The sequence below is a fragment of the Sorex fumeus genome, unplaced genomic scaffold, assembly GCF_029834395.1.
Source record: "Sorex fumeus unplaced genomic scaffold, SorFum_2.1 ptg000032l, whole genome shotgun sequence".
In the NCBI taxonomy this organism is placed as follows: Eukaryota; Metazoa; Chordata; class Mammalia; order Eulipotyphla; family Soricidae; genus Sorex; species Sorex fumeus.
In genome coordinates, this window is record NW_026606089.1 from 8,291,802 (window position 1) to 8,299,930 (window position 8,129).

The window sequence follows — 8,129 nt, forward strand, 5'->3', positions numbered from 1 at the left end:
TCCCCAGGACTGTCTTTAGATCCACAGTCTAGAGCAGCAGTGTTGGGGAGTCACGGTGAGCCAGGGACACTGCACCCCAGGGGCTCCCAATGCAAGGGGAGAGAGCGAAGGTTGGGATGGGAGCCACAGGAAATGAATCCTGAGGACACCTGGCCTCTGCCTTTGTCTCCCTCATGCACCCCACAGCTCCCCTTCTTCCAGCTTCACCTATGCATGCTGCTGTGAGTGTCCCACACAGTGGCCAGCTGTCCCTGGGGCGTGTCCCCATATGGGTCTTAGAGGGTGAAGATGATGTCTTCTCGTTTCCGTCAGACCAATGATGTCGTACTTGATCTTTCGTGCTTGTACCATAAGGTCTTCAATGGATGCAGCAGATGCCAGCGTACGAGCATTAAAAGTACAGACAATCATTTTTGTTTTTCTGCGTTTTGGCAGCCTATGTCTGCCTTGGTATTTTATCAGCTTCTCCTTCCATATCCTTCTCGACTCTGCATATTCAGTGTTAGGGAAATAGATCCATTTATTACTGGATTTGGCATATCAATTTGGTCTATTTCGCATAGACCACGGATAGCTTGCCAGGCTCTGCCGTGTCGGTTGGATATTTAAGGATATTTAAGGTATCCTGAAAATTTAGAGAAAATTAAATAAATAGTCGCGCGGCCGCAAATGCGGCCGCGCGCTCCGGGGAGCTTGTTGTTATAATCTCTGGATCCTGGCCTTTGTTGGGGTTACACGGCAGTTGGAGGGTGTAACTGTCTAGTTACTGACAGGTCCAGTCCCAAACCGTGCAGGCTTAGATATCTCAGCCCCGGGTCCCACACACCTGGGTTCCTCTGCTAGTTCTGTTATGTCTGAGGCTTATCCAAGTGTGTGGAGAGTGGCTCCAGTAAGGCCTTGGTTGGGGCCTGGAGGTCTTCAGCTGTTGGGCCCTGGCGAGGATAGTCAGACACAGGGTAGGAGACTCTGCCTTGTGCTCTCCCGGGAGCTTGTTGTTATAATCTCTGGATCCTGGCCTTTGTTGGGGTTACACGGCAGTTGGAGGGTGTAACTGTCACAAGTATATATTTCTAGAAAAAAAAGAGCAGAAGAAAAGGAGTTGGTTGCTAGCAAAGAATGCCAAATCTCTGCCAAGAAATCCTTTGAAAATAAAAATTGTGACTATGGACTGAACATAATTGCCACTAAATGCCTCTTTTGTAGACCACAAAACCCGAAAGGATAGGGATAACAAAAGAGAATGCCTTACCACAGAGGGAGGGTGGGATGAGGGTATAGGTGTGGAAGGGATACTGGAACCTATGGTGGTGGAAAATGGGCACAGGGGGAGGGATGGGCATTTGATCATTGTATAATCGAAACCCAAGAACAAAAATTTGTAAATGTACAACTGTACCTCATGGTGTTTCAGTAATAAAAATTTAAAAAAATAATATAAAAATTGTTTTGTCTGTCAGAGATCAGCCGATGGGAACCTCTGTGAAGGCAAAAGATTAAACTGGTTGACTTTTATTTTTCCTTGAGTATATTAATTTGATTTTGGAGTCAATTTATATGACAGTTCATCAAGACACAGAAATTTTCAGCACTTCTCTTGTTTAAAAGTATAGTGATACACAATATCTCTATCTCACATTATTTTTATTTCTGATAGTTTGACACAAAATATACATCAAAATCATAGATAAATGTAAGTTATTTAAATACTGTTTTGATTATTTAAAATTACATTATAGAATTACTAGAATTTCATAAATTTTAGGATTACTGTAGAATCAACGTTCATGTATCATATTACACTCACTACTGAAAGGCCTACTTTGTCATTCACCATTGTTCAGTTTTTCCACTTTGATTACAGCTTTCCATCTGGTAATTAAATAGTCTCATGGTTCTAAAGTTTGTTTTTATTGCTTTGAAAATATCAAAACTATGCAATTTTCAACATTGGATGAAACTAGAGGATATCATGCATGTAAAGTTAGCCTTAAGGAAAGGAACAGATACAGAGATATTTTTTTCATATGTGGGATGTAAAGACACACAGCAAGGTAGCAACAAAGGTTCAAGGCCAATGTAAGGGGAGAACTGATCCACACAATTAAGTCAGGGGATTGGGAAGGAGGGATTCTGGGGGTTTGGGGGACAGGGAGGGGTTATTTTTTGAGAGAATGAGGAGTGTGATGATGGAATTATGTGTATGAGAAACCATTATTAATTGAATTATAAATCATAGAATATAAATATTGTTTTAGATGTTTGTCTGTCTCATTTTATTCTTTTAATTTGTTTTCTCCATATACCACATATGCATGAACTTGTATGATGCCTATCTTTCTCTGCCTGGTTTATGTCACTAAATATAATATCCTCATGTGATCCAATTTTATACAGATAATAAGATTTCACTTCATACAACTGAGTAGTATTCCATTGGTTTACCCCCTTTCATTTTCAAAATTTGTGGTTTAAAAGATACAAATATTGGTTTAAACAATGCTCTGGTGGTTTAAAATTTTTAGTTTAGTGAAGCAAAATAGATTTTACTGAAAAACACTTAGAAACTTGTTAAACCGGTGTAGGGTGGAATGGAATATATGTTCAACAGAGAACACTCGTTTAACAAAGCAAGCAAAGAGAGACATGGAGAAAGGAAGCACGGTATTTCTTCAAGGGAGAACACAAGCTTGAGGACCAAGCCGAAACTGCTAGTTTAGGAATAAGAACTTGGAGTGGTATAAACTTAACTTGTGCACTTTAGGGGAGAACCTGAGTAAAACTATTAGAAGTACGTTCAGGAGCATGATAAACTGGAGTCTGCACTTGGAGTGAGGAGGGTAGAGAGTTCTTTGGGGAGATCCGGACTATTGAGAACAGTAATATTATAACATTAATGATAGTATCTTACGGTGGGATTCCAAAAAAATCTTTCACAGTGGCGTCAGAAATGATAACATTCTTAGGTATTTGGATTTCCTGTGGAAACAACTGGAAAGCTGAGTTTATGCTCTGGATGCCTCCAACTGAAACAAGGTCAACAAGTCATGAATGAAAAATTACAAGTTAGATGGATCATGGATTCTGATCCCAGTGGAAGGCTAGCTTTCGGGTGAAAAATTTCTACTGATGGCCTGATGTAGATTCTGATCCTGGGATACGTAACAGAAAGGAGGTAGTGACAGGTATTCTCAGAAGTGAAGCCTCTGAGACAGAATTCGTTCATGCCAACTTATAGGTTATCAATGTGTGCTCATGGCTGCTACCATTATAACATGCCATTAAATGGTTCTGTGGTTTCAATTTACTGTGTCAATGTAAAGATGAAGTTTCTAAATGGAAGGTAAAAATCTGAGGCCCTCAAGATGATGAATTATGGGGATGCGGGGGGGAGCTTGATCTATAGTACAGCAGGTAGAGCATTTGCCTTGCACACGGCCTACCCAGGTTAGATTCCCAGCATCCTGTATGGTCCCCCCAAGCACCGTGAGGAGTAATTCCAGAGTGCAGAGCCAGGAGTAACCCCTTTGCATCTGCAGGTGTGACCCAAAAACGCAAAAAAAAAAGATGATGACTTACCTTTAGATATTTTGAAGTCAAGTAGAAACAGCCAGAAAGTTCCCCAGAAAAGAGTTCACCTGGGTCGAAAACATCATCTCCTCTAGCATGAGAGCATACAGAAAATAAGGTTTCCATTTTATGCCAAGTTAAAGCAAGCCAGACATGATCTTGGAAACTTTTTCCAAGGAAAACATGGCTATAGGAAGGATAAGGTGACAACTGAGTCTTAGAAGTCAAATATAGAAGAGAAGCGAGGGTCAAAATGTAGGAGGTACATTGGCGACCAGGAATGTTTAGAAAAGCATTTTTTAAAAAAGAAAATGCAATGAGACATCAATTAAGAACTTTTTAATGTTTAAGAACAGGGATATAACTCAGTGAAAGAGCATTTGCCTTCCATTGTATGATGATCTGGGATTGATCCTTAGCATTGCAAACAGCATTATTTTTTAATTTTTAATTTCTTTCTTTCTTGCTTGCTTGCTTGCTTGCTTTTTTGTTTTTTGGGTCGCACCTGGCTATGTATAGGGGTATTTTTAATTTTTAAAAAAACTCATAAATTTACCTTTGTACCTGTCGTTTAAAAGTAAATCTAAAATATTTTAGAGTAAATATATGTGAAGAAGAATAAAATTCACAGGAACTATTTAGTGTTCTTAATGATACAGCAGTCGGAATTTTGAGGTTAATTGTATGGGTATTGCATAAATAATTTTCCCCCATTATGTGGGCTCTCTTTTTATCATGGTCACCATTTTTTCTGAGTTGCAGAAACTTCTTAGTTTAATGTAGTCTCATTTGTTTATCTTCACTTCCTCTTCCTTGGTCAGTGGTGTTTCATTCTAGAAGTTTCCCTTAGCTTTAATGTCATGCAGGGATCTTCCCACATTTTTCTCCATATACCTTAAGAATTCAGGTATGATATTGAGGTTTTTAATACATTTGATCTGACTTTGTGCCTGGCACTATAAAGAGGTCTGAGTTCCTTTTTTTTGCATGTTGCTGTCCAGTTTTCCCAGCACCAGTTGCTGAAGAGACTTCCTAGCTCAACTTCATATTTCTTGAGCCTTTATGAAGGTAAGGTAAAGGTAAAGGCCCTCCCATTGTTCGTCGATTTGCTCGAGTGGGCCCAGTAACGTCTCCATTGGAGACTTTGTTGTTACTGTATTTGGCATATGGAATACATCATGGGGAGCTTGCCAGACTGTGCCATGCGGGCGAGATACTCTCGGTAGCTTGCCAGGTTCTCCGAGAGGGGCAGAGGAATCGAACTCGGGTCGGCCATGTTGGCTGCAATTTGCTTGAGCGGGCCCAGTAACCTCTCTATCATGAGACTTGTTGTTACTGTGTTTGGTATATCGAATACATCTAATGGGCTGGAGCTATAGCACAGCGAGTAGGTCGTTTGCCTTGCACACAGCCAACATGTCCGATGCGAGTTCGATTTCTCCGCCCCTCTCGGAGAGCCCGGCAAGCTTAGAGAGTATCTAGCCCTCACGACAGAGCCTGGCAAGCTACCTGTGATATATTTGAGCCTTTATGAAAGATTAGGTAATAATAATCTGAGGGCCAGCGTCAGGATATTTAACTATATTCCATTGATCTGAGGCCTGTCTTTATCTGAATATCATGGTATTTTGATTACTACAACTATGTAGTTGGGTTTGAATTTGGGGAAGGTATTCCCTTCTTCTTTTTACCAAAGATTGCTTTAGCACTTCATGGGAGTTTATTGTTGTGTATGACTTTCAAGAGTGTTTAATCTATTTATTTGAAAAATGTTATGGGTATCCTTATAGAATGTGCATTAAATCTTTATAGAGCTTTGGGGTGTATTGCCATTTTGACAGTGTTAAACCTCTCAATCCATGAGCATGGGATGTGATTCCATTTCCTCATATACTGTCTTATTTTGTAAAGTAGAGCTTTGTAGGTTTTTTTTTTTTTGGTATAGATCTTTAACATTTTTAGTTGATTCTAATATACTCGATTTTCTGAGGTATTATTGTGAATGGGATTGTTTTTTCTCTATCTCTTTTTTTCTCTTTCATTATTAATATATGGGAAAGCCATGGAGTACCAGATATTGATTTTGTAATATGCTACTTTACTAAACAAATCTATTGTTCCCAGGAGCTTTTTTGTAGATTCTTTGAGATTTTCTAAGTATAGTATCATGTCATCCTCCAAATAGTAAAAGCTTGAGTTCTTCCTTTTTTATCTGGATGCCCTTGATATCTTTTTTTTTACCGAAATCATATGGCAAATACTTCAAGTACTGTGTTGAATAGGAGTGGTGAGAGTGGGTAACTTGTTTTGTGCCTGATTGTATTTTGGAATTCTAGTTCATTGATTTCTGCTCCAAGCCTTCAGTTTTTCCCCGTTGAGAATAATGTTTGCTGTGGGTTTGTGATAATTTGCTTTGACTTTCAACTCCCATTTTGTTGAGAGTTTTTCATCATGAATGGGTGCTGGATCTCATCAAATGCTTTATCTACATCTATTGATATGATTATATGGCTTTTATCTTTATTTTTTTGAGATGGTGTATTCTGTTGATTAACTAGAGAATGTTAAGCCATCCGTGCATCCCCAAGATAAACCTACTTGGTCATAGTGTGTGATCTTTTGTTGAGTTTCTGGATTCTCTTTGCTGGTATTTTCTTGAGAATCTGTGTATCTGTATTCATCAAGGAAATAAGTCTGTAATTTTCTTTTTTTGTGGTGTCTCTGTCTGATTTGAGTAATAGGTTGATCTTTGCCTCATAGAAACTATTTGGGAGTATTTATGATTCTTCAATTTCCTGGAAAATCTTGAAAAATGTTGGCAGCATTTCCTCTTAAAAGGTTTGAAATATTTCACTATTGAATCCATCCATCTGGGCCAGGGATTCTGTTTGGGGGGATACTTTTGACCATCATTTCAATTTCCTTGGAAGTGATAGGTTCAAGTATTCCAAATCTTCTTGGTTCAGCCTTGGGAGGTAATTGGAATCCAAAAATTTATCAATTTATTCAAGATTCTCTCATTTCCTGCTGTAAAGATTCTCAATATAATCTCTGATGATCCTATGGATTTCTGTACTTTCTATTAGGATATGCCCCTTTACATTTCTGATTCGATTTGTTAGAATTCTTTCTCTTTGTTTCTTTGAGAGGCTTCTCGTGGTTTATTTATCTTATTTATTTTCTCAAAGAACTAGCTTTTACTCTTATTGGTCTTTTGGATTGTATTTTGGGATTCTAGCTCATTGACGTCTGGTACAAGTTTTATTATTTCCTTCCTCCAGCCTAGTTTGGACTACTTTTGTTGGTCATTTTCCAAAATCTTGAGCTCTAATTTATTCATGCAGGCCCTTTCTTGCTTCCTGATGAATTCTGGCAGAGCTATACTCTTTCCTCTTAACACTGCTTTTGCTGTGTCCCACAAGTTCTGGTAGCTCGTGTCCTCATTCTCATTTGTTTCTGGAAACTTTTTATTTCCCCTTTGATTTCTTCTCTAAGCCAACGGTTGTTCATTACTTCCCTTAAAAAAATATTTCCTTGCTGAGCTTTAGTCTGTTTGATCTATTGAGAAGTGACAAAGTAGTGTTGAAATCTCCAACTAGTATTGTGTTGCTCTCAATGTTTTTCTTTAAGTCTATTAGAAGTTATTTTTAAATATTTTGCTGGTCTGTCATTAGGAGCACCTACAGTGAGGAGGGTGAGTTCTTTCTGATGTACAGATCCCATGATCATGAAGAAATGACCTTCACTGTCTCTTATAACCTATAGCCTGAAGTCCATATGGTCTGATACTAGTATGTCCACTCCAGCTTTGTGGACGTGTTCGTTTCTTTCTTGAAGAATTGTTTTCCAGCCTTTGACTTTGAGCCCATGGTTGCTTTGAATGTTCATAAGTGTTTCTTCAGGCAGCAGAATGTTGGGTTCAGTTTTATAATTATCCTCCCATTCTGTGCCTCTGAATTGGCACATTTAGTCCATTGACATTGAGGAGATTGTTGTGATGGGGATTTGTGCTATCTTTATGTAGAATTTTTGTACTTGTGTGGATTGTCTTAGCTTAAAGTCGCCCTGTTAATTATTCTTGCAACAAAAACATGGATCACTTTACAAGTTTGCATGTCATATCTGTGCAAGGACCATGCTAATCTCTGTATCGTTTCAATTTTAGTATATATGTTACCAAACATAGTATGAGTTAATTTTTCCATATTTTTCTCTTCTTATTACTTTGAGTGTTGTCCTTACTCAATCCTATGGCAGACAGTGATTCCAAATCAAGGAATATATTTCAAAGCAGCTTGAATAGATAGATTTAGAACTGTAATGTCCTAGAAAGAAAAGTATGGTTTTTACCATATTATCTTTTACCATATCCAAGGCATCAGTTTTACAAAATAATTCTTTTGGAAGATGGTATATGAGTCTTGTTTAATGCCCTTCCCTGAAACCTTCATTAAGACCATTAAACTAGAGCCTTTTGCTGTTCTCACCTCAGTCCCGTGTACATCTCCAGGAAAAGGTGGATGATGTTGTCTGCAATTCGACCACCTTGAATGTAAGTAGGA

At 38.5% G+C, this 8,129-nt stretch overlaps 1 pseudogene; it reads right to left on the reverse strand.

Moving 5' to 3' along the window:
• Nucleotides 1-7,652: 7,652 nt before the first annotated feature.
• On the reverse strand, nucleotides 7,653-7,751 carry LOC130025933 (uncharacterized; annotated as a pseudogene).
• Between the last annotated feature and the right edge of the window lie 378 nt (nucleotides 7,752-8,129).